The sequence below is a fragment of the Taudactylus pleione genome, unplaced genomic scaffold (assembly GCF_031769625.1).
Source record: "Taudactylus pleione unplaced genomic scaffold, aTauple2 ptg000387l, whole genome shotgun sequence".
In the NCBI taxonomy this organism is placed as follows: Eukaryota; Metazoa; Chordata; class Amphibia; order Anura; family Myobatrachidae; genus Taudactylus; species Taudactylus pleione.
In genome coordinates, this window is record NW_028284788.1 from 1,132,400 (window position 1) to 1,155,374 (window position 22,975).

The 22,975-nt window shown below is 42.6% G+C and overlaps 1 long non-coding RNA gene across 1 annotated transcript; it reads right to left on the minus strand.

Moving 5' to 3' along the window:
- Positions 1-2,897: 2,897 nt before the first annotated feature.
- Positions 2,898-22,589, minus strand: LOC148507674 (uncharacterized). The gene is made up of 4 exons (XR_015869676.1): positions 22,556-22,589; positions 16,180-16,294; positions 4,331-4,403; positions 2,898-3,028 (listed from the first exon to the last, which is right to left on the minus strand). It is a non-coding gene; the product is annotated as an uncharacterized LOC148507674 (long non-coding RNA).
- Between the last annotated feature and the right edge of the window lie 386 nt (positions 22,590-22,975).

Below are 22,975 nucleotides of genomic sequence, written 5' to 3' on the forward strand. Positions count from 1 at the left end.
CTTTGGAGGCCAGGGCAAGTTGAAGAACGGCGCCCCCCTAAAATAACAATGCATATTATATATGTGCGCCTAAGGCGAGCACCAAAAAAACAGGCGTGGTCACATACCAAAGGGGCATGGCCACTGAAAATGTGGTGTGCCAACATGACACATTAACCACTTCTCGTCAATCTGGGAGCATTACTTTACATTCCACATGTACCTTACCTATATGGTGTTTATCACACTGTGGAAAGTCTGAAGAGATGTTTCCTCCCTGGGAAGACGGTGTCTTCAGTCAGTATTTACTATTCAAGTTGGTCACATTGTCCGATAGATGCCTGTTTGATCAGGAATATTAACAAGGTCATCATCATACAACAGCAGTTAAAACCAGACTCGTTCACCCTGTGTAACTTTCCCTCCCCCTACATCTCTTAGCCACACAATTGCCCCCTGCGAGGTCTCTCAGCACACCATCACCTCCCCACCGCATTGTCTCTAAGCACATCATCACCCCCCCTGCATCATCTCAGCCACACCATCACCTCCCCCCTGCATCTTCTCAGAACACTATCACCTCATTACCACATCATCTCTCGGCACACAATTGCCCCCCCCGAATCATCTCTCAGCAACATGATCACCCCCCCATTGTATTGTCTCTCAGCCACAACATCACCTCCCCACCACATCATCTCTCAGTACACCATTACCTCCCCTCCTGCATCATCTCTCAGCACACTATCTCCTCCCCACCACATCGCCCCTCAGCATACCATCACCTCCCCACCGCATCGCCCCTCAGTATACCATCACCTCCCCACCGCATCGTCTCTAAGCCACTCCATCACCTCCCCTCCTGCTTCATCTCTCAGCCACAACATCACACACTGACACAGATATACACAGACACACACACTGACACATACAAACACACACTAACACAGATACACACACACACTGTCACATACACACACTGACACAGATACACACTGTTATGGTTTTGGAATAACTTTGTAGGGTATTGTCCCACAACCGCCTTGAGGGCTGGTACTACCTTGGCTAGATGCGGCCATGTAGCAGCTTGAACAGCTGATAAGATTATTGTGGCTGAAGCTTGTGAGCTTTTAGGATGTGCTGTGGCCTTTGGGCCATGCAGCAGCTTTGAGGGCTGGAAGTGACTTGGCTGGCTGTGGATTGTGGGCCAGTAAGATGTGATGCAGCCCCTGGGCCAGTAGCAGCCTTCATTTTAATACTGTCAAAAATCATTTGTAGTTCGTAGTTCATAGTTCATAGTTCATGAAATCGTTGGTAAGATCGTTCATCATTTATCGTTCGTATTTCATTGTTCATCGTTCGTCAGACAGATATGACCAGTATTAGTGCCAGTAACTGCAGTGTGCAGGGCTCACACAGTGATGGCATGCCTGAGAAATGATCAGGGGGCTTTGAAGGGCACTTAATGACATCTTCACTGAACTTCAAGTCTCAGCCTAGAAAGAGGTGTCTTTGGATTACAAACTGCTTGTGGATTTTCTGAATCACACTTGCGGCCAATGCCTGTGTTGCTGCCGGTGAGACTACATTATGCATCAATGATCAGTGTGGGCGCCGCTTGCTCTATAGTGCTTTATATGGTGAATTTGATTGTACGGGGACATTATATTATTTAATAGTATTCTTTAAAGATGAATGGTGGTGGATGTTGAGGGGCAAACAAGCTGTACTGTATGAAATCTTTGGAGCGGCGGTGTGGTCAAATTACAAACTTATTGTGCCCTCTGGGTCCCTTCCCCCAAAGCAAGCATAAGCCTTTCATTAACATAATAAAGAACATGTTTTGTTAGCCATTTAAGCAGTCAGCTCAAGGTTTGCCCCTGCAATTACAGTACTTATGCCATGAAACGAAGAGGGATGGTGACCATTGGTAGGACACCATACTCAAGCCTTCATTTATATGCAGTGTACAAGTCTCCCAAGGGAGTACAGTTGGGGGAAGGCTGTCTTGCAAGGATTTAAAACCAAGTTCCAATATGCTTCAGAGCTTTAAACTAGGTACACTCTAGATGACTTGCAAATGATGCAATGTCGTCAATGATTCCCCTGAACTCCCGGGCAAATGATCTAGTGCACTTTACAAACTAACAAATGACCAAACGATATATCATGCATTGTTAATTACTTCCAAATCGTTAGAACATTAGCGATATATCGTATGCTTATCAAAACACCTGACAACCATCTAAAAGATTTCTGCTAAATGTAAATAATAATGTACAGTACTATCTACACGGTATATAAAGCAGGCTCCATTTTAGCTCTGTGCAGCTCTGCTGTGTGACTAGTGAGGCTTGGTGTATACCTGCTGAATGCTGTACATTGCTATACTGCTATGCTTTGTTTTGTATGGCTTAACAGAGTCATGGTATCATATGCTGTGGCTGTGGTGTTAGTTCATAAGGAGAGGGCCCAGAACAGGAGAAGCCTGGGATTATGCTGGACTATGGAATGGCTGCTGCAGAGAAAGTCTCTCTCTCACTTGCCACTGCTTATGGAGCTTTGGGAGAACAATCACGATGACTGATTGTTCCTGCGCATGGATGATGCCACCTTCCAGGAGTTGCTGCATCTGGTGACTCCCTACATCTGGAGGCATAATACCAAGTTACGGAGGGCCATTTCTGCTGAGGAGAGGCTCTTTGCTACCCTGAGGTACCTGGCTACAGGAAGATCCCTGGCTGACCTGAAGTTTGGCTCCCTCATCTCCCCTCAAGCTTTGGACCTCATCATCCCAGAGACCTGCAAAGCTAGCATTACTGTCCTGAAGCAGCAGTACTTTAAGGTAAGAAAAGACAACACACTTTTATTTCTTGTGCAATCATTTTTTTTCATTAGAAAAGGTAAGGAGGGCATCCTTATGTTGTTCTGCGATGGCATAGCGATTGCAGATGATTAGCATATCCTCGCAGTGAGACTGCATGAGTAATCGCTATTTCATTCGAAGTTGCGATCCATACTGAATCAAGCGCTTTATCCATAGCCATATCTACCAGAAGAAAAAAAATATTAGTGTATACAGGAACTCATTGCAAAAAAACATTTGAAATCAATTAAACACAGACTACAAATTCGATGTCTGGCTACCCTCATTAAGATGGTGGCGAGATTTTTGGAAACTTGACATGGCCCCCAATCAATGGGGCCTTTAACCATCATGTTTTTTTAAAATAAATGTAACTATGTGCAATAACTTGCATATACTGTATTTTTACTTGGTATTAATGATGTTTGTATATGTTTTGCTTGTTTTTAATGTTGTTGGAGTTGTTTAATTTGTTTAATGGTTTTTTATAAGTTAATTTTTTTTATAAAGTTTTAATATGCATATAATTTAAAGTGCTTTTTAATGTTTAAAGTGACTAAAAAGAAAACAAGATTGTTCCACACAAAGGTCATTGGGCCTGATTCATTACAGATCGCAACTGAGATTGCAATAGTATTTACGCACTGCGATCATATGCTAATCCACTGCGATCGCTCCATTGCAGCATAATTTAAGGCCAGACATCCGTAATACTTAGGAAGACTGAAAAACCATCGGGAACATCGAATATCATCACAGCCTCATGCACACTTGCACAAGGTCTAACCTTACTCAGAAGTTGCTAACCCCGTCACACGTAGGAGAGTACACAAGCTGTGTAGGGCATCGCAGTGGATAATTTATGCACACCCCTGTAACAGCATTAAAATGCACTGGCACACCTAGGTTTCCCCGACCATCCCCTTGTAACCACCCCCAAACAGTACTTCCTGTCAATCATTCTGCGATGGGTCTGTGTAGCCACTGCAAACGCAACCCCAACTGCAGTGGCTGGTTCATGCACTGCGTTGCATACGCATCTGGAGTACACAACAATCGGCCAATTGCGTGCGTATTAGCAGTTGCATTCCTTGCTGAATCAGTACAGTATGCACATGTCTAGGTAACATTGTAAGTCTACAGTGATTTACCCAAAGTAGATTAGGGGTGCATGCGTGGACGTAATACACCTGAGACGACTTCTCTCTGATTGAGAATGTCACACAAACTAAAAGGCTGGAAAGCCACAAACATACTGCAAAATTCAAAAGAAGAACAGGTGTATTACAAAAATGGACATCACGGGGTAAACTAGGTATTCAGCGGGTTCATTGTTGATAACATCGGTGGTCTGCGGCATATAATACACATGGGTAGTCAGTGACATATAATACACATTGGTGGTAGGTGGCAAATAAGAAACAATGTTGGTCTGCAGTGTTTTACCTAAAGTATATTAGGGGTGCATGCGTGGACATAATATACCTGAGACAAGTTCTCTTTGATTGTGAATGTCATACAAAGGATAAGGCCGCAAAGCCACAAACAAACTGCAGAACTGAAAAGAAGAATGGGTGTATTACACAAAAGGACATCATGGGGTAACCTAGGTATTGAGCAGGGTCATTGGTGGAAACATTGGTGGTCTGTGGCATATAATACACATTGGGGGTCTGTGGCATATAATACACATTGGTGGTCAGTGGCATATAAAATACATTGGAGGTCTGCAGCATATTAAATACATGAGTGTCTGCTGCATATAATACACATTGGTGGTCAGTGGCATAAAAACTAATTTGTGGTCAGTCAACAAACCAATGGGCTTAATGCTGATTGACTGAGAGCCATGACAGATGGCTCTCTCAGCCAATCAGCATTAAGACCACTTAATAAAAAACATCGTGACCCGACAGTGGGGTAGCGAGGTTTTGCCTTGGGTGAGGGATCCGGGACAGGCAGGGCGATCCAAGCTTTGCTCGGATCGCCCCGGATCCCCGAAATTCAGGTGGGTTTTGATCTCTCAGATCTGAACATGCTCATCTCTAGTGGTAAGTGGTATATAAAACACAGTGGTGGTCTGTGCATATAATACACATTGGTGGTCAGTGGCATATAAAACACATTGGTGGTCAGTGGCATATAAAACACATTGGAGGTCTGCTGCATACATACACATTGATGGTCAGTGGCATATAAAACATATTGGTGGCCTGCAGCATATAATAAACTTTGGTGGACAGTGGTATATAAAACTCATTTGTGGTCAGTGGCATATAAAACATTTTGGGGCCTGCGGCATATAATACACATGGGGTCTGTGGCTTATAATACACATTGGTGGTCAGTGGCATATAAAACACACTAGTGGTCAGTGCAGGGCCGGTTCTACTATTACGCATGGTACGCAGCTGAGTAGGGTGCCACATAGCGGAGAGCGCCTCAGCTGCGACCATGCAGGCCATTGGCAGTCTGTGTCTCAGTGACACAGCTGCACTGCGTGTGTAGCGCTGACTGAATGGAGTTCGGTCAGCACTATATAGTGACAAACACACAGCCGCCAGCGCCGGCAGCTGTGTGTTTGTTTTGCTTAGCAGCCAATGAGAGTCAGTCAGACTCTCATTGGCTACTGCGCCCACTGCCAGAGCCGGGCTGGAGCTTTCCGGCTCCCGCAGTGGGTAATGGGAGAGATGTCATGATGTCTCTCCCATAACGCAGAGTGGCCTGGGAGGACGGACTGAGGAGCTGATGGTGGCAGCCGGAGTGGGAGCGGGGATTCAGGTAAGTGGTTTTATTTTTATTACATGTGTGTCTACTCAGGGGGGGTTACTACTGGGGCACTGCATAGGGAGGGGAACCTCCCCTGGGGGGTCTACTACAAAGGGGGGACTACTACAAGGGGTGGCTACTGCTGGGACACTGCATAGGGGGGGAACCTCCACTGGGGGCACAACAAGGGGGGACTACTATTAGGGGGTGGCTACTACTGGGGCACTGCATGGGGGGGAACCTCCACTAGGGGCACAACAAAGGGGGGACTACTAAAAAGGGGGGACTATGACAAGGGGGTGAATACTACTTGGGCACTGCATAGGGGGGAACCTCCACTGGGGGCACAACAAGGGGGGGACTACTACAAGAGGGGACTACTACAAGGGGCACTACAAGAGGGGACCACTGCAAAGGTGGGGATTACCACTGGGGGCACTGCATCAAGGGACCACTACTGGGGCACTATATAAAGGGCAATACTGGGGGGTTACTACTGGGGCACTGAATAGGAAGGGGAACCTCCACTGGGGGCACAACAAGGGGGGACTACTACAAGGGGGTGGCTACTACTGGGGCACTGCATAGGGGGGAAACATCCACTGGGGGCACAACAAGGGGGGACTACTACAAGGGGGGACTACTAGTAGGGGCACTACAAAGGGGGACCACTACAAGGGTGGGGACTACCACTGGGGGCACTGCATCTAGGGATGACTACTGGGGGCACTATATAAATGGAAATACTTGGGCTCTGCATAGGGGCGAACCTCCACTGGGGGCACAACAAGGGGGGGGCTACTACAAGGGGGTGGCTACTACCGGGGCACTGCATAGTAGGGGAGCCTCCACTTTTGGCACAACAAGGGGGGACTACTACTAGGGGCACAAGGGGGGGAGCACAAAAAGGGGGGGACTACTACTGGGGGCACTACAAGGGGGAAGTACCACTGGGGGCACTGCATTGAGGGACCACTACTGGGGGAACTATATAAAGGGCAATACTGGGGGGGAACTACAACTGGGGCCACTGTTTAAAGGGCACTGCATAAGGGGTACCACTATTTGGGGCACTGCATGGAGGGGACTACTACTGACAGCACTATATAATGGGGGGAGTACTACTTGGGGCACTATATAAGGGGCTTACTACTGGGGGCACAAGAGGCACTGCACAGGGGGGACCACTACCAGGGGCACTTTATAAGGGGCACTGCATAGGGGGTACCACTACTGGGTGCACTGCATAGGGGGACTACTAATGGGGGCACTATATAGGGGGCTTACTACTGGGGCCACAAGGGGCACTGCACAGGGGGGACCACTAGGGGCATATATAAGGGGCACTGCATAGGGGGTACCACTGCTGGGGGCACTGCATAGGAGGACTACTACTGGGGGCACTATATAAGGGGGTTACTACTGGGGCCACAAGGGGCACTGCACAGGGGGGACCACTACTGGGGGCACTGTAAAAGGGGCACTGCATAGGGGGGTGCCAACAAATATACTCATTTACCAAAAAATGTGGGCTAGGGCTGGCCCTGGGTCAGTGGCATATAAAACACATTGGTAGTCTGTGGCATATAAAACACATTGGTGGTCAGTGACATATAAAACACATTTGGGGTCAGCAGCATATATTACACATGGGTCTGTGGCATATAATACATATATTAGTGGTCAGTGGCATATAATACACATTGGTGGTCAGTGGCACATAAAACACATTGGTGGGAAGTAGAGATGTGCGCCGACCCTTGTGTTTTGGTTTTGGATCTGGATCCCCCCTGGTTTTGGATCTGGATTGGTTTTGCCAAAACCTCACCTCCGTGTTTTGTTTTCGTGTTTTGGTTTTGGATCTGGATTTTTTCTTAAAAAATAATAAAAACAGCTAAAATCACATAAATGGGCCTGTTTTTGTTCCTACAGTATAATTAACCCCAATACCATTTGTTTCCAGTAATTTTCCAATCAATTTTGACCACCTCACAATATTATTTGCTTCATCTAGTTAAGGCCAAAAGGTTGCATCCAGCTAGCTGGCTGACTAAGCTAAGTGACACAGTGGGCGGCACTAACATGTGGCAGTTCAGCTTCTAATTTCCAACATGGATACAGTGTGTTATACAGTGTGGGTTTGATACACCAATAGTGCACTTACTGTGACAGCAGTGTCGGCAGAACAGGGTTGCTGACGGTGTCCTCAGTACATGGAATGGCAGTGCTGTGGTTCTGGCAGTGTCCAAAGTGAAGGGTACCGGTGATGACGGCAGTGCAGGGTTGCCAGTGGTGTCTTTAGTGCAGGTTTGCTCTCTGTGTCGGCAGTGTGGAGGTTGCTGGTGGTATCCTCAGTAATTGGAATGGCAATGCTGCGGTGCTGGCAGTGTTCTCAGTGAAGGGTACTGGCAGTGTCACCAGAGCAGTGGTGCCAGCGGTGCAGGTTTACTGACTGTGTCTGCAATGCGGCGGTGTTCTCAATGCAGGGTGCCGGCGGTGTCAGCAGAATGGGAGTGCCAGCGGTGTCCTCAGCGCAGGTTTGCTGACTGTGTCGGCAGTGCAGGGGTGTTCTCAATGCAGGGTGCCCACAGAGCAGGGGTGCCAGATGTGTCCTCAGTGCATGTATGCTGACAGTGTCGGCAGTGCAGGAGTACTGGTAGTGTCCTCAGTTGGGAGTGTCGGCAGTGTGGGGGTCGCTGACGGTGTCCTCAGTACACGGGGCAGCAGTGCAGGGGTGCCAGCAGTGTTGGCAGTGGTGGTGCCGGCAATGGGGGATTCTGCTAGTGGGGGTGCCGGCGGAGGCTGCCGGTGGTGTCAGGTGGCGAGGGATGGTGAGTGCCATCTTCTTTTTCTTGTGTGCATTTTCAATGGGCTTAATGCTGATTGGCTGAGAGCCGTGACAGACAGCTCTCTCAGCCAATCAGTGTTAAGACCGCTTAATAAAAAACCTCATGACCTGACAGCGGGGTCGCAAGGCTTTGCCTCAGGTGAGGGATCCGGGGCAGGCAGGGCGATTCGAGCTTTGCTCGTATTGCCCCGGATCCCCGAAATTCGGGGGGGTTTTGATCTCTGAGATCTGAACATACTCATCTCTAGTAGTAAGTGGTATATAAAACACAGTGGTGGTCTGTGCATATAATACACATTGGTGGTCAGTGGCATATAAAACTTATTGGTGGTCAGTGGCATATAAAATACATTGGAGGTCTGCAGCATATTATACACATGGGTGTCTGCTGCATATAATACACATTGGTGGTCAGTGGCATATAAAACTAATTTGTGGTCAGTCAACAAACCAATGATCCTGGTGCTTATCAAGAAACAATTAAAATTCTATAAGTGCAGAAATATTTTTGTAGTGAATTTGATAACTTAATAGCAGCAGGTCTTAAAAACTGGGATTTGTGAATACCCATAAAAACATAAAATTCGAATTAACTTCAGACTGCGCTAATATAGCTCTTATTGTGAGAAAGCAGAATCCACATACATACAAACAACAGTCATGGCTCCATTAAATAAAAAAATATATATAGACATTTTTATTAAATAATTATAAATCAAGTCAATAGAGACAATTGTCTCATATATTACAATAAAATGCTGTTTGCATTAACTAAACACTATTGTATGCTAAAACCACTGCTTAAGAGATCTCCTGTGAAATTATGGACAGTTAGAACAGGTAAGTCATTAACATCAGATACTGAATAAGTGGTCCAGTTGGACTTCCAAATTAGTATCCAGAGGTGTCAAGTGCAAATAATCTGTCCACATGAGCGTGATACTGTAGATAAATTGTACCTGTCAATAGCCATTTGTAGCTGTACTGAGTACAGTGCTGAGGTGTTTAGTAGATATGGCTTCCCATGTTGTGCAAGCGGCCACCGGGGCTGGGCTGATGTTGCATCAGCAAATGCTTTGTCTCCCTTGATATTACAATGAAATGCTGTTTGCATTAACTAAACAGTGTGACACTATTGTATGCTAAAACCACTTCTTAAGAGATCTCCTGTGTATTTAACATGTCGCGAAATTATGGACAGTTAGATCAGGTAAGTCATTAACACCAGATACTGAATAACTGGTCCAGTTGGAATTCCAAACTAGTATCCAAAGGTGTCAAGTGCAAATAATCTGGCCAGATGAGTATGATGCAGTGGCTAGAATGTACCTGTCAATAGCCGTTTGTAGCTGTACTGAGTACAGTGCTGAGGGGCAGGGCTGACATTGCATCAGTAAACGCTTTGTCTTCCTTGATCGTCCACTGGGCACGCTGTGAACACTGGGCTGGAAATTATGTAGAGTCACCTCTGTATAATGCTGCTATGCAGAACAGTATCGGCTTGATGTTGTAAAGATAGTGCATCCAAAATGAACTGGCCACAAACAATAGATGCTTGCAAATTGCGGGGGTCCACTGATGTATTTCGCCACTTTAAATGGGGACTTTTTCAAAGAGTAACTATCAAATACTTCAGTTAGACTTATATAGCCCCACATGATATTTCATTGGATCATTTGCTCAGGTTCATCAGTATTCCCAGTTGTAGTGCACCTGTGGAATAGTTGTAATGTTCTCCAATGGAAAGCAAGGTCCATGTTCAAATGGAAATCTCAGCAAAAAAATAAATAAAATATTCAATTGATATATGTAATTAAGTATAAATATATAAGAAATTATTTCAATATATATATAAAAATAAGCATTTACTTTAAATACGGAGCTCATCTTAATAAAAACAAGCAAATTAGAAATATATATATATATATATATATATATATATATATATATACATACACATGTAACTTTATTTTTGACCCAGTCTAGGATTTGAACTGGTGACCCTTCTAACATTGTTCACTGGATGTTACCTCTACACTACAGAGGTGATTCACTTGCCTAAGCAATTGTATTGAGCTTTATCTCATTTATTATTATACCCCTTATAAATTAATTTGGTGAATATAACCGTATAAATTTCTAAATTTGTTTTACTAAATTATTTATCAAATAACTTACCAAGATTGTTACTAATACAAAAGTATTAACTCTGTTATTTATGGATAAAAAAAATCCAATAATTTACCTCTAAATTATATTATGACATTATATTGAAGTCTTACTACTTAAAACACACCCTAATTACTTAAACATAAATTGATAACTAAAGTGATAAAAAAAAAAAACTCCATAGTAAATTGTCATCCTAAGGAGACCATCATTAATCACAAATTCTGTAGACAAGATGCTTATGGAATAATTGCTAGTTACATAACTACCTAAAGCTATATGCCACAAGATTTTAATAACATTCTATTATGTGGACTCTAAATTTGAACATATGTTCATTCTAAATGGATGGCTAATGATACTATAACCTTGATGACATTGACTATTAAAGGCAAATCTAGCAAATTGGGCATACATCCCATATTGTACTTATCCATCAGTAGACTTCACACCTATGTATTTGATTTCCCATTGATAACTATAGGTAATCCCTATGGATTATCAATTGGTATGCATTGGTCATTTCACATAGACAGATAACTGACACTTATGGAGCATTTTTTAAGACCTGCTGACCTGATAACTATTAAGTTATCAAATTCACTAGAAAAATATCTCTGCATTTATAGAATTTTCATTGTTTCTTGATAAGCGCCAGGATCATTGGTTTGTTGTTTGGTCTATATCTTAATTGTGTAAATCCTAGGTGGCTATAGCTTTATATAATTTTCAAAAGTATATTCTCCATAGAACTAGTTTGTTTTGAGAATAATCAAGTGGTTATTAATAGTCCTTAAATTCATATTTGTGATATGGCAAAATTCACATGTTATAGTGATTGCTTAACCAGAAGGGAACAATATATCAATGGTATCGAATTGATTGAAACCAATGAAGTCTTAATTGAACCAGATACAGAAATGACTAAGGGTTCTTTAAATTAGAACAGTTCCTGATGAGGGGTGTTTTTCTTTTTGTACACACAGGCCATTGCCAGCTTGTTTAATCCCAATATATCTGAAGCAAATATTCTATTTTTCATATAACTAACATCAGGTTATACGTAACATAAATATATAAACTCACAACGTGTTTAACCAGAATTATATACCCTTTAAATCATTTGGATAATTTCTTTTCATAAGGATAACGATGCACACAAAATGTGTTGAAGTAAAATGTTTTTATATTCATCAAATCAATCCTCATAAAACAGTGTTTAAACTTAACAATACTAGACAAAATACAATGAGAGAGAGAGAGAATGAGAGAGAGAGAGATAGAGAGAGAGAGAGAGAGAGAGAGAGAGAGAGCTATGAAAGGGGATGTTGAGGCCACATATTCAAAGTGGCTACTGAGAAAGCATGATGAGAGTGTGTGTGGGGATTGGTAGGGCCCATGTCCTATTGTCCAAACCGCATGGTGCCTAGACAAACTCCATTTTGAATGTAAGAGAAAACTCACATAATGTTGTAACTCTGTAAATCATATATCCATTAATGATCATAATTATAATACCTATAACAACCTATTTGTACTATACAACACCAAAACTGGATAGAATTATAACTATGATCACAAGATTAGTAATTCACAACTTCCATTGAATCAAGCACATGATTTAATGGGGGAGGGGAGTGTCACATGTAATGCTATTGTTTAACCCACTTGCTGGCAGCCATCTTTAACATAACCGCAGACTACTTTCCACACGGTTATTATTACTTATACCAAAAATCCCAAAACTATGATAGTACATAACTTCACAATACTATCACAATATGGCTAGCAATCCACAACTCCCATGGAACCACAACCACTAGCCGAATTCAACCTGAAATATTCACATTCCATACTACAATATTTCAACCAGATTCCATTATATAATATTTCAGGAAGTATAAACTACTAAACAGTGTACATTACTTATAAACTTATTACAATGTAATTGGCCACTACCGAATTACGGGTTCCTTCATCACCAGCTGATATCAAACAATTATATATCTACGGATTGCAATATTTCACCCAATTTCCATCTTTATCTTAACTACACAATGTTACAGTCAGACCACAACAATACAACACACACTAAACCTATCTTTCTCAGACAGTGCTATTGTTCAAGCACATGGGAAGGAGGGGGGAAAGAGTATACCAATATAAAACAATATATATATTATAGCCAGCCATATAATCACTGCAAACTTTTACATATTGTCTACTACTGATTAACACAAACTATCTAAAGCACAACCAAAGCATTACAGCTTGATAACCTGGCCGTTAACAAAGATTCCACTATGAACCACAATATTCTATATCACTACATAACTTGCTACAAATACACTAACTATCCAAGGCATTCACAATGTTAATCAAACCATCACCATGTTACTAACTGCAGTAGAGATTATTACCCAATATCATTATATCATTAATCCATTAATTTATTTCTGTCTAGTCAAATACTTATCGTAGTTTGAGAAGATATCTCCAGGCCTCCTGGGGACTGAAGCTGCATTCTTAGATGTTGGTTATCAGTCAGAGGGAGCATATCTTTTTGTATCTTCCTCCAAGTGTGTGTGCCTGCATCTGTGAGAGACCCATCCTGTGTCTCTGTAGAGTGTTTGTGTGAATGCCATCCTCCTCCCCCTTACCTGTGAAGTTGTGTCTATCCAATGGCATCCCAAACCTTAGTGTGGTCTTAGGCAGGAAGTGATCTATATGTGTGAACTAAGGCTCTAGCCAAGTCTGTTCATATGCTAATGTGGACCCTGATAAACTTGTTTTGGGACCTGACTCTGGGATAAGAGATGACTGATTATTTTTATATATTTTGTGATTATTATACTATATGTTGATTTTAATATACACACTGTAACATTTAAAGGATGAAATGCACCATTGGTGGGACAGCATTTCCCTAAGCAAATATATTTCTAAGAAGCAAATCCCTAAAGGTCTAAGGATCTTTAAATCAATGTCCATACAGGATGACCCTACTCTGACTGAAAAATGGCACAATACACTAGACAAATGTTCTTTTAAACTAATGGAATTATTGATTACCTATAGAGACAAAAAAGTTAAAGAAACTGTAAGTAGGATTGAAGAGACTAAAAATGCATTACTAAAATTTAAAGATACACCCCGGTTTGAGGAAAGAGACAGAATAACCAACAAAAGGGTTGAGAATTTTGAGAAAGAATTGATATCAACTAAAAATAGAAAATCTATCAGATATAACCATGATTACAAAGAGGGACTGTAGTTAGAAACTATAAGAAAAAGAACCCAGGTCAGTCAGAAGTACCCAATGGAGGCACGCATTCAGATCCCACTAATGAAAGGTATTTGACTGTAACTAATAAATATAACAACAAAAGGAGACTAGTCAATTCAGACAATTATGGATTTAATCTCAACAGGAACAGATCCCCGAGACTTAATGACAATAGTCAGTTTAATACAAATTATTTTTATCAGTCACGAAATAGTGTAAAAAGACCCCAAATACAACTTAACACACTTCAGGTAATGATTTTTTAGAGGAGAGCCCATTAACAAGGAGATTTACCAAGCCAAAACCATACGCTCCTCTTATGCAAAACACTCCCAAATGCTTCAGAGAACAAGAGGAACCAGAGGGGGTAGAAAAACTTCATAAGAAGACCACGTCTCAGGTAGAACAGAAGGGTATTTTCAATCTCACAGGAAAAGTATTGAGCGAAGCCCAAATTAAATTATTAAACAAGGGTCTTAATTATGCCCCGAGTAAAGATCCTAATTTATTTGAATTATTTGTTGATTTAAACCAATTTGTTAGGTCCCTTTGCCGCAAAAAGATATTTTGCCTCTAAAACCATTACAAAGATATAGACGGTATCCCCATTATATTAGACAAATCTGATGAAAAAAATATTTCTATCTTGGAAGAACTTAGAGAGGAGAATTATCCATTAGATGAAGTTTCATTGCCCAGTGAACCCATTTTTGATACAAATAGACCTGGCTTTGATGAAATTAGAAAAAGGAAATTTAAGAGAAAAGGCTGCCACTTAATCATAAATCCAGTACTATACTTTTTTTCTACAAAAAGACCCTAAATGACTTTGAGAGAATTTGCTCCAAGAAATGACACTGGTCAAATTTAACTAAAGTGGAAAGAATTGCATTGAAAACTTTGGAGAAGGATCTAGCCATAGTAATATGGAGTTAAGATATGGGAGGGGGAGTGGTTTTGATGACAAGAGAATACTACCTGCAGGAAACATCAAACCAACTAAGTGATACCTCCTTTTATCAGAAACTGCCGAATGATCCTACACAAACTTTTCAAACTCAACTTAAATTGTTGCTTGGTGAAGCCCTCTGAGAGGATATTATTTCCAAAGATGAATAATCTTTTTTATTTTTAGATTTTCCTATTATACCTACTATTTATCACATCCCTAAAATACACATATCACTCACTGCACCTCCTGGGAGACCTATTATTTCTGGCATAGGGTCCCTCACTTGACGTTCAGGCCTTGTACACACATATTCCCCATGATCAAGGTGTACAAGTGGTAGCTTATTTTCTGGAGAAAGATGAAAAAATGTCACCACGTTTAAAGCAATTTTATTCTTGATTCTATCACTTTTATTTTGACACATAATTATTTCACATTCGATAATATATTTTATCTACAGGTGGTGGGTATGGCCATGGGCGCTAGGTTTTCTCGAAGCTCTGCCAACCTCTACTTGGGCAGATTTGAGGACCAATATACTTGGAATGGACCATTTGGAGCAAACTTAGTGTTCTATGGCCGTTATATATATGATCTATTTATTATTTGGAATGGCGATGAGCACTCAGCACTTGAATTTGTTTCTTTTCTTAATTTGAATGATTGGAATCTTAAGTTTTCACATAATTTAAATCACAGTTCAGTGGATTTTTTGGATCTCACTATCTTCTCGGAGGGCTCCACAATATCAACAAAAAATTATGAAAAAACAGTAGATACTAATAATTTCTTACATTATTCTAGTGTACATCATAAGTCATGGTTAAAAAGTATTCCTCAAAGCCAATTTAATCAAATTATATGAAATTGTTCTTTCATTAACAATTTTGAGGACCAAGCTATATAAAGTATAATGATTTCGCTATTAGAGGTTAGCCTCTCGATATTTTAGACACAGCATATAATAATAGCTTAAACCAAAATAGATTGGAGCTATTGGTATCCCGAAATAAAGAATTAAATGCACAAATTGGAGAGTCCAATATTTGTTTTGTATCTAAATATAATAATAAATCTTCACAGATCAGGAATATCTTGAATTCAAATTTTAACATCTTGAAACAAGATAATATACTAAATAACACTCTAAAAATGAAACCCAAAATAGTGTTCAGGAAGAACAACAACCTAAGAACACACTTGGCCCCAAGTGGTCTTAGGAAGGACACTAAAGTCGGTTTAGAAAAAGGGATTTCCTGGTTGTCAAACTTGAAGGGGTGCTTTAAGTGTGGAAAAAATAGGTGCCTTACCTCTGACTTTATATCCAATCGAATGGGCTGAACATTCTTAAAAGGTTCCAGCTTCACAGCGTTTCTCATCATTTCATCGATGTTCGCAATGGGAATCCATTGGGTCTCTCTATCACTGGAGTTAGAACAATTAGGAAGAGCAATAGAGGAGGTAATAGATACAGACAGTTATGCTCTCAAGAGGCCTACTGGATATTTAGGTTGCATACCCTATATCCTGAAGGCCTCAACAAAACCATTGATTTTGAATCATTTGCACAATAGGTAGGCGTAGGTCACCACCCACAGCCTATACGAGCATGCAGGTTGATGGCCGCGATGGTCTTGACCATCGCGACCATCGCCACTGCGAGCCGGAGCCTGCAGTTGAGTTTCTCAACCGCAAGGCCCTGAGTGATTTTGGCTCTATCAGAGCCAAAATCACTCCCACTGACATCACTAGTGATGTCAGTGGGCCGGCTTCTGACGGTAGGCGTTCCCTTGGGAACGCCCCCGTCTGAGAGGCACGCCCCCGGCACGCCCACCAAAGGGGGCGTGCTGTCAATCAACATCGACAGCACGCCCCCTTTGATCAGCCACAACGAGCGAAGGAAAGTCCTTCGCTCGTCGCGTCTGGCGCATGCGCACGACGGAGCTCCCTCCATCGTGCGCATGCGCAGTGCACACCATCGACCCACTTGCGAGCGGACAGCCGCTTGCGAGTGGGTCTGAATCAGGGCCAATGTTAGAAGGGTCACCAGTTATATATATATATATATATATATATATATATATATTCTAATTTGTTTAATTGTTTGTTTTTTATTAAGATGGTACAGTCATGAGCTCCATATATATAAAGTAAATGCTTATTTTTTTAATATATATATATATATATATATATATATATATATATATTGAAATAATTTCTTATATATTTATACTTAATTACATATATCAATTGAATCTTTTATTTATTTTTTTGCTGATATTTCCATTTGAACATGGACATTGCTTTCCATTGGAGAACATTATAATTATTCCACATGGTCTCAGGTGCACTACACCTGGGAATACTGATGAACCTGAGCGAATGATCCAATGAATATCATGTGGTGCTATATAAGTCTAATTAAAATATGTGATAGTTACTCTTTGAAAAAGCCCCCATTTAAAGGGGTGAAATGCATCAGTTGACCCCCGCAATTTGCAAGCACCTATTGTTTGTGGCCAGTTCATTTTGGATGACTATCTTTACAACATCAAGCCGATACTGTCCTGCATAGCAGCATTATACGGAGGTGACTCTACATAGGCTCCAGCCGAGCGTTCACAGCATGTCCAGTGGACGATCAAGGAAGACAAAGCGTTTACTGATGCAATGTCAGCCCTGCCCCTCAGCACTGTACTCAGTACAGCTACAAACGGCTATTGACAGGTACATTCTAGCCACTGCATCATACTCATCTGGCCAGATTATTTGCACTTGACACCTTTGGATACTAGTTTGGAATTCCAACTGGACCAGTTATTCAGTATCTGGTGTTAATGACTTACCTGATCTAACTGTCCATAATTTCGCGACATTTTAAATACACAGGAGATCTCTTAAGAAGTGGTTTTAGCATACAATAGTGTTACACTGTTTAGTTAATGCAAACAGCATTTCATTGTAATATGTGAGACAATTGTCTCTATTAACTTGATTTATAATTATTTAATAAAAAATTCTATATATATTTTTATTTAACGTAGCCATAACTGTTGTTTGTACTTTCGAAGTCAGATGATTGGATGAGATCAGTATGACAATTAAAATCTATCAATGGTATCGTCCTTTGTCTGATAGCAATGTGACTGCCATGCTGCTGCATGCTGGGGAGAATTATACACACACACACACATACACTGATGCACCTATGTGAATTCAACACACAGATGCACAAATGCGAATGCATACATATAAAATGGTTCTCACACAATCTAGATAATAACTAGAGTTATTAAAGGTATTATGTGTTAATAAATATGATGTAAGATGTATGTAAAAGAGATCTAAGGTTCAGAATACAATAGACATGTCATGTTTGTATCATACTTAATCGTTCTTTATTTGCAGATATCTGTTTCTATCGGCAAAGAAGTCGCATCATGTGTCTGCTAGTTATGGATGATAGGGAGTTATTGAGTAGAATGCTATTTCTTGTATGCAGTATTTTCTTGTATGCAGTATTAAACAGTTCTTCGGTGGGAAGATACACAATGTGACTGTTGGAAGACTGATCCATACCCCTGATGACACCGTATGAACTGACCAATGACCAGATTAACCAGAAGCAAGAACCAATGAAAACCTGCCAACTTGTCTCCTTTGTTATCTCTGTAACCTGAACCGTATATAGGCCCTGATTCAGAGCCGGATGCTCTGACAGAGCGCTCGCTCTGAATCAGGGCTGGCCCTGTTCCAATTTTTTGAGTGGCCTCCTGGCCGCTCGCATAGCTGTGGGTGACCACCCACAGCTATAGCGAGCAGCCAAAATGATGGTCGCGATGGTCAAGACCATCGCGACCATCGGGCTTGCGACGAGACCCTTGCTGCCGCAAGCCCTGGAGTGTTTTTGGCTCTATCAGAGCCAAAAGCACTCCCACTGACATCACTAGTGATGTCAGTGGGGCCTCCCCAGATGGTAGGCATTCCCATGGGAACACCTCCGTCTGGGCAGCCATGCCCCCGGCATGCCCACCAAAGGGGGCGTGCTGTCAATCACCGTCGACAGCACGCCCCTTTTGGTGCAAGACCCATAACGATGGCTTGGCTATCGTTATTCGGGTCTCACGCAAGCGCACGACGGAGCCGCCTACGTCGTGCGCATGCGCACTTGGGCAACATTGACCCACTTGCGAGCGCTCAGCGATCGTGAGCGGGTCTGAATCAGGCCCATAGGCTTGTGCACTGGCTGCAGTATATAGACATCTTCTTTGCGACCGCAGACTTCAGGACTGAACGACTGTATACTGGGACCAGTGCGCGTGCGTATGTATTGGCTGTACTTATTGTATAATTATGGCTTTTTACTCTAATTATTAAACTTCTACCATGTTACACTTTTTACATAAAATAACTTTTTGTGCTTTGGAACCACACGACTATATTGGAAAGCAATAAATTTTCATTAGCGACTATATGGCATTCATAGATGGAGGCTCGCGACTGATATCACGCTACCGGAGATTACGCAAAGCGTATGGATTTCGGTTCCTCAACAAAGGGTGGATGCGTCATTATACGGGAAAGAACACACTGTGTTTAAAACCTGTTTAATCATTCTGTGTTGTGAAACTGAATATCTGTTTTTGTGTGATTTAAGGAGCGCTGATTAGGACCTAGGGACATGAGAGAGTCAGTTTCTTTTATTGTCATTTTGCACTTTAATGTGCGATTCGCATATTGTGTATGCGTCTTCCCTGTATTGCTGCCACATGTTTAAACAATCGTTTTGATAGATAGTCTTGATCACTTGTTAAAACCTCTGAATAGTTATTGTCACTTGGGAAAGCAATTTTTCTGCGCAGAGAACAAAGGTGTATATGAAAGTGAATGAGTGCTTGTGATTTGAACATTTTTTCCTGTTGAAATGATACAGGGAAACTCGGTAGGTGTCGGACAAGGCAAACTGCTACTGAGCAGGTATACACAGCAGGTATACTGGCAGCAAAAATAAGGATTTTTGGGCCTTATTCAGAGCCGCTCGCTAGCGGCCGTACGCTCGTTCCGAGCGATGTTCGCACATCTGCGCATGCGTACGGTTTTTAGTACGCATGCGCGAGCCAGTCAGTGCGACCGAAAATCGTTTGTACGCTATACAGCGAGTGCCTGCTATTTTGAGTGACAGAATGAGGCGTATGTGGGTGGTAACAGGGGAAGGTGTTTGAAAACGGGGGAGTGGAATTCGAACGCAGGCGTGCTTAAAGGTTAAAACGGGCGTTTTAAGGGAGTGCATAATTAATACAGCAGCGTCATTGACCACGTCACTTGGTTTTTTTTAACTCAGAACTGCTCGCAAAATAGCGGTTGAAAAAACCAACCACAAGCATAGCGAGCAGTTCATACGCTGTACGATGTACTCGATTAATCTAATAAATAGCGGACATGACGTATGGTGCGAGCGGCCAGGGGGTGTTTTTATCAAATAAACGAGCGTATGTTTTGCTCGCTCGTTCAGACTTAGAGGTGTGAACAGACTGCAATTTGCGAACGGATCATTTGAATAGCCACCCCTTGTTTTTGAACGAACGACCGCAAATAGCGAACGGCTCTGAATGAGGGCCTTTGTTTTCAGCAAAAACAAGGGGTTTTCAGCAGACACACCCAACAGTAATCGCAAAGCTTATTCGTAGTTCGTATCTATAGGCAAGGCGATTGGACTGCACGGTTGCGTACACACCGCATGGTTGTGTATAAAACTGTGATTGTAACTTGGGGTTGTGAGGGAGGAAATCGCTGGCAAGGTTAAGTGTTAATGGAATACTTAAATGCTACCAGTTAGAATATACCAAAGTAGGAAGCTAGCGAATGAAGCTTGTGAATTTGTCCAGAAAGCAGAATAATTGTATAGGCGCTATTCTGCTCCTTGTTGTGTACGCTGACAATCAAGCTTAGCGGTCAGTTGTGCACAGCAGGAGGAAATGAGTGGACGCAGCTTGTGAATTCGTCCACAGTCGAAATCTCTAGTGAAAAGTTAAGCTTTGGCCCAGATGGGTGCTAAACAAATGCTAGAGATGGTCGATAATGCGCTGCTTAAGGAAGGGCCGACTGGTTCGGCAAGATATATAATGTATGCAAAGTATGGTGCGTACGTTAGGGCGTACTGCGACATATGGGTCAAGATGACCACAGGATGTATGAGACCATTTCCCAAGGTTGGCAGTTTCGATTTGGAGGTATTAAGTAATGTTAGAGATAACATATGTTTAGTCAAATAATTGAAGAAAAGGGTAAAATACAATGACTGTTTAAAGCTGTGGCAGCACGAGGGGAACACATGGCAAAGTAGCACACTGCAAAGTAGTGTACTCACGCCGCAAGGTAGCGCACCGCAAGGTAGCGTACCCATGCTGCAAAGTAGCATTACCACGCATAAAGAAGAGAGCGCATTCACATGTCTGCCACCCTATGCCACTGAAGGTGAAGTACAGCTGATACCAAAAACAAAAAATTGTAACAAGTAACTTCTATCCTGTATTAAGTCACCTTAACCACTTGCCTGGCATGGTCGTATAAGATACGACCACACCAGGCTCGGCTTTCCCTGACATTGTAGTATCTGATACAACCAGTCATAAGTGCCCACTAGGCGGCTGCGGGAAGCTAATCTTCCCACAGCTGCCTATGTCAGAGGGACCTGCTGGTCCCTCTGCTCCCTCAGATTCCCCGCCAGTGTATCCCGATCACTGCCGGCCATAGTGATCGGGCACCCAGCGGGACCCCCGCCAGGCAGCCTGTCTTGAATAGAAGAAAACAGCAGCTGCGGCTCCCGATAGCCACAGCTGCTGCCGGCGTGAACTCCCTCAAGGCGAAGCTTCCCTACCTGACAGCCGCTCCCACCCCTTACATCACGGTGCGGCTGCTGCGCTACGTCCCCGGCCACTCTGACCCTTTTCTTCCTGGCGCGGCATACAAGTACTGTAGAGAAACAGCAGCTATGCCGGGATGGGAGCGGCCAGGGACAGAGCGTGGCTGCTGCTTCTCTATAGTACTTATATGCCATGCTGGGATGTAAGGGGTGGGAGCGCCGGGAACACAGCGCAGCAGCCGCTCCGGCATGTAAGGGGTGGGAGTGCCGGGAACACAGTGCAGCAGCCGCTCCGGCATGTAATGGGTGGGAGCGCCGGGAACACAGCGCAGCAGCCACTCTGGCATGTAAGGGGTGGGAGCGCCAGGAACACAGCACAGCAGCCACTCCGGCATGTAAGGGGTGGGACCGGCCGGGGACTTAGAGCAACAGCCGCTCCGGGTTTGAAGCGGTGAGAGAGCGGCCATGGACACTTGTTCCCCTGCGCGGCTGCCAGTGTTCTGTCCCCGGCCCCTCCTTCCGGCTACAACTCCACCCCTGCCCGTCCCCCATGTCCTGATCACAGTGATCGGACATTGTGTTTTGTATAAAATAAAGAGAATCACACACTATATATATATATATATATATATAAAGTCTCCAAGTCCGGCACTCCAGCTAATAAATCAAATCCTGCAGGGGTGCCCTCACATAGGGATAAATAGAAGCATGAAGGTGCAGCACTCCCCTCTCAATAAATCAAGCAGAGACCAAAGGATCAATAGAACGTTTCAGTACTTTTGGTACTATCTTCAACCATATACAGATACAAACAAATGGCTCACCTTAAATACACCCCTCTGCCCAATGTGCTAAACACAAGCCAGTCAGATCACATGACAAGACTGACAGCGCCTCCTGATGACATCAGCAACTAAGTTGTCATCACTACAGGACCACATCACCATAGAAACACATAAACACAAACAGAGCCAGGACATATAATGCAATAGCACTGTGCCTGGTTGCCTAGCAACCACAATTACCTCAATAATGTACATGAAATGATTGTCAAACGAGCGGAATGGATATACAGCATTACAGATACCAATAATGTTACATGTGTGGATATCAAAACACATTCACAATGATCACAATAATAGTCATTATATATAAAAAGTCATTATATATAAAAATGTCTATCACATGCCCATACTATACCCAGGTTACATAGTAGCCTCAATAATACACGGATATAATAAGGG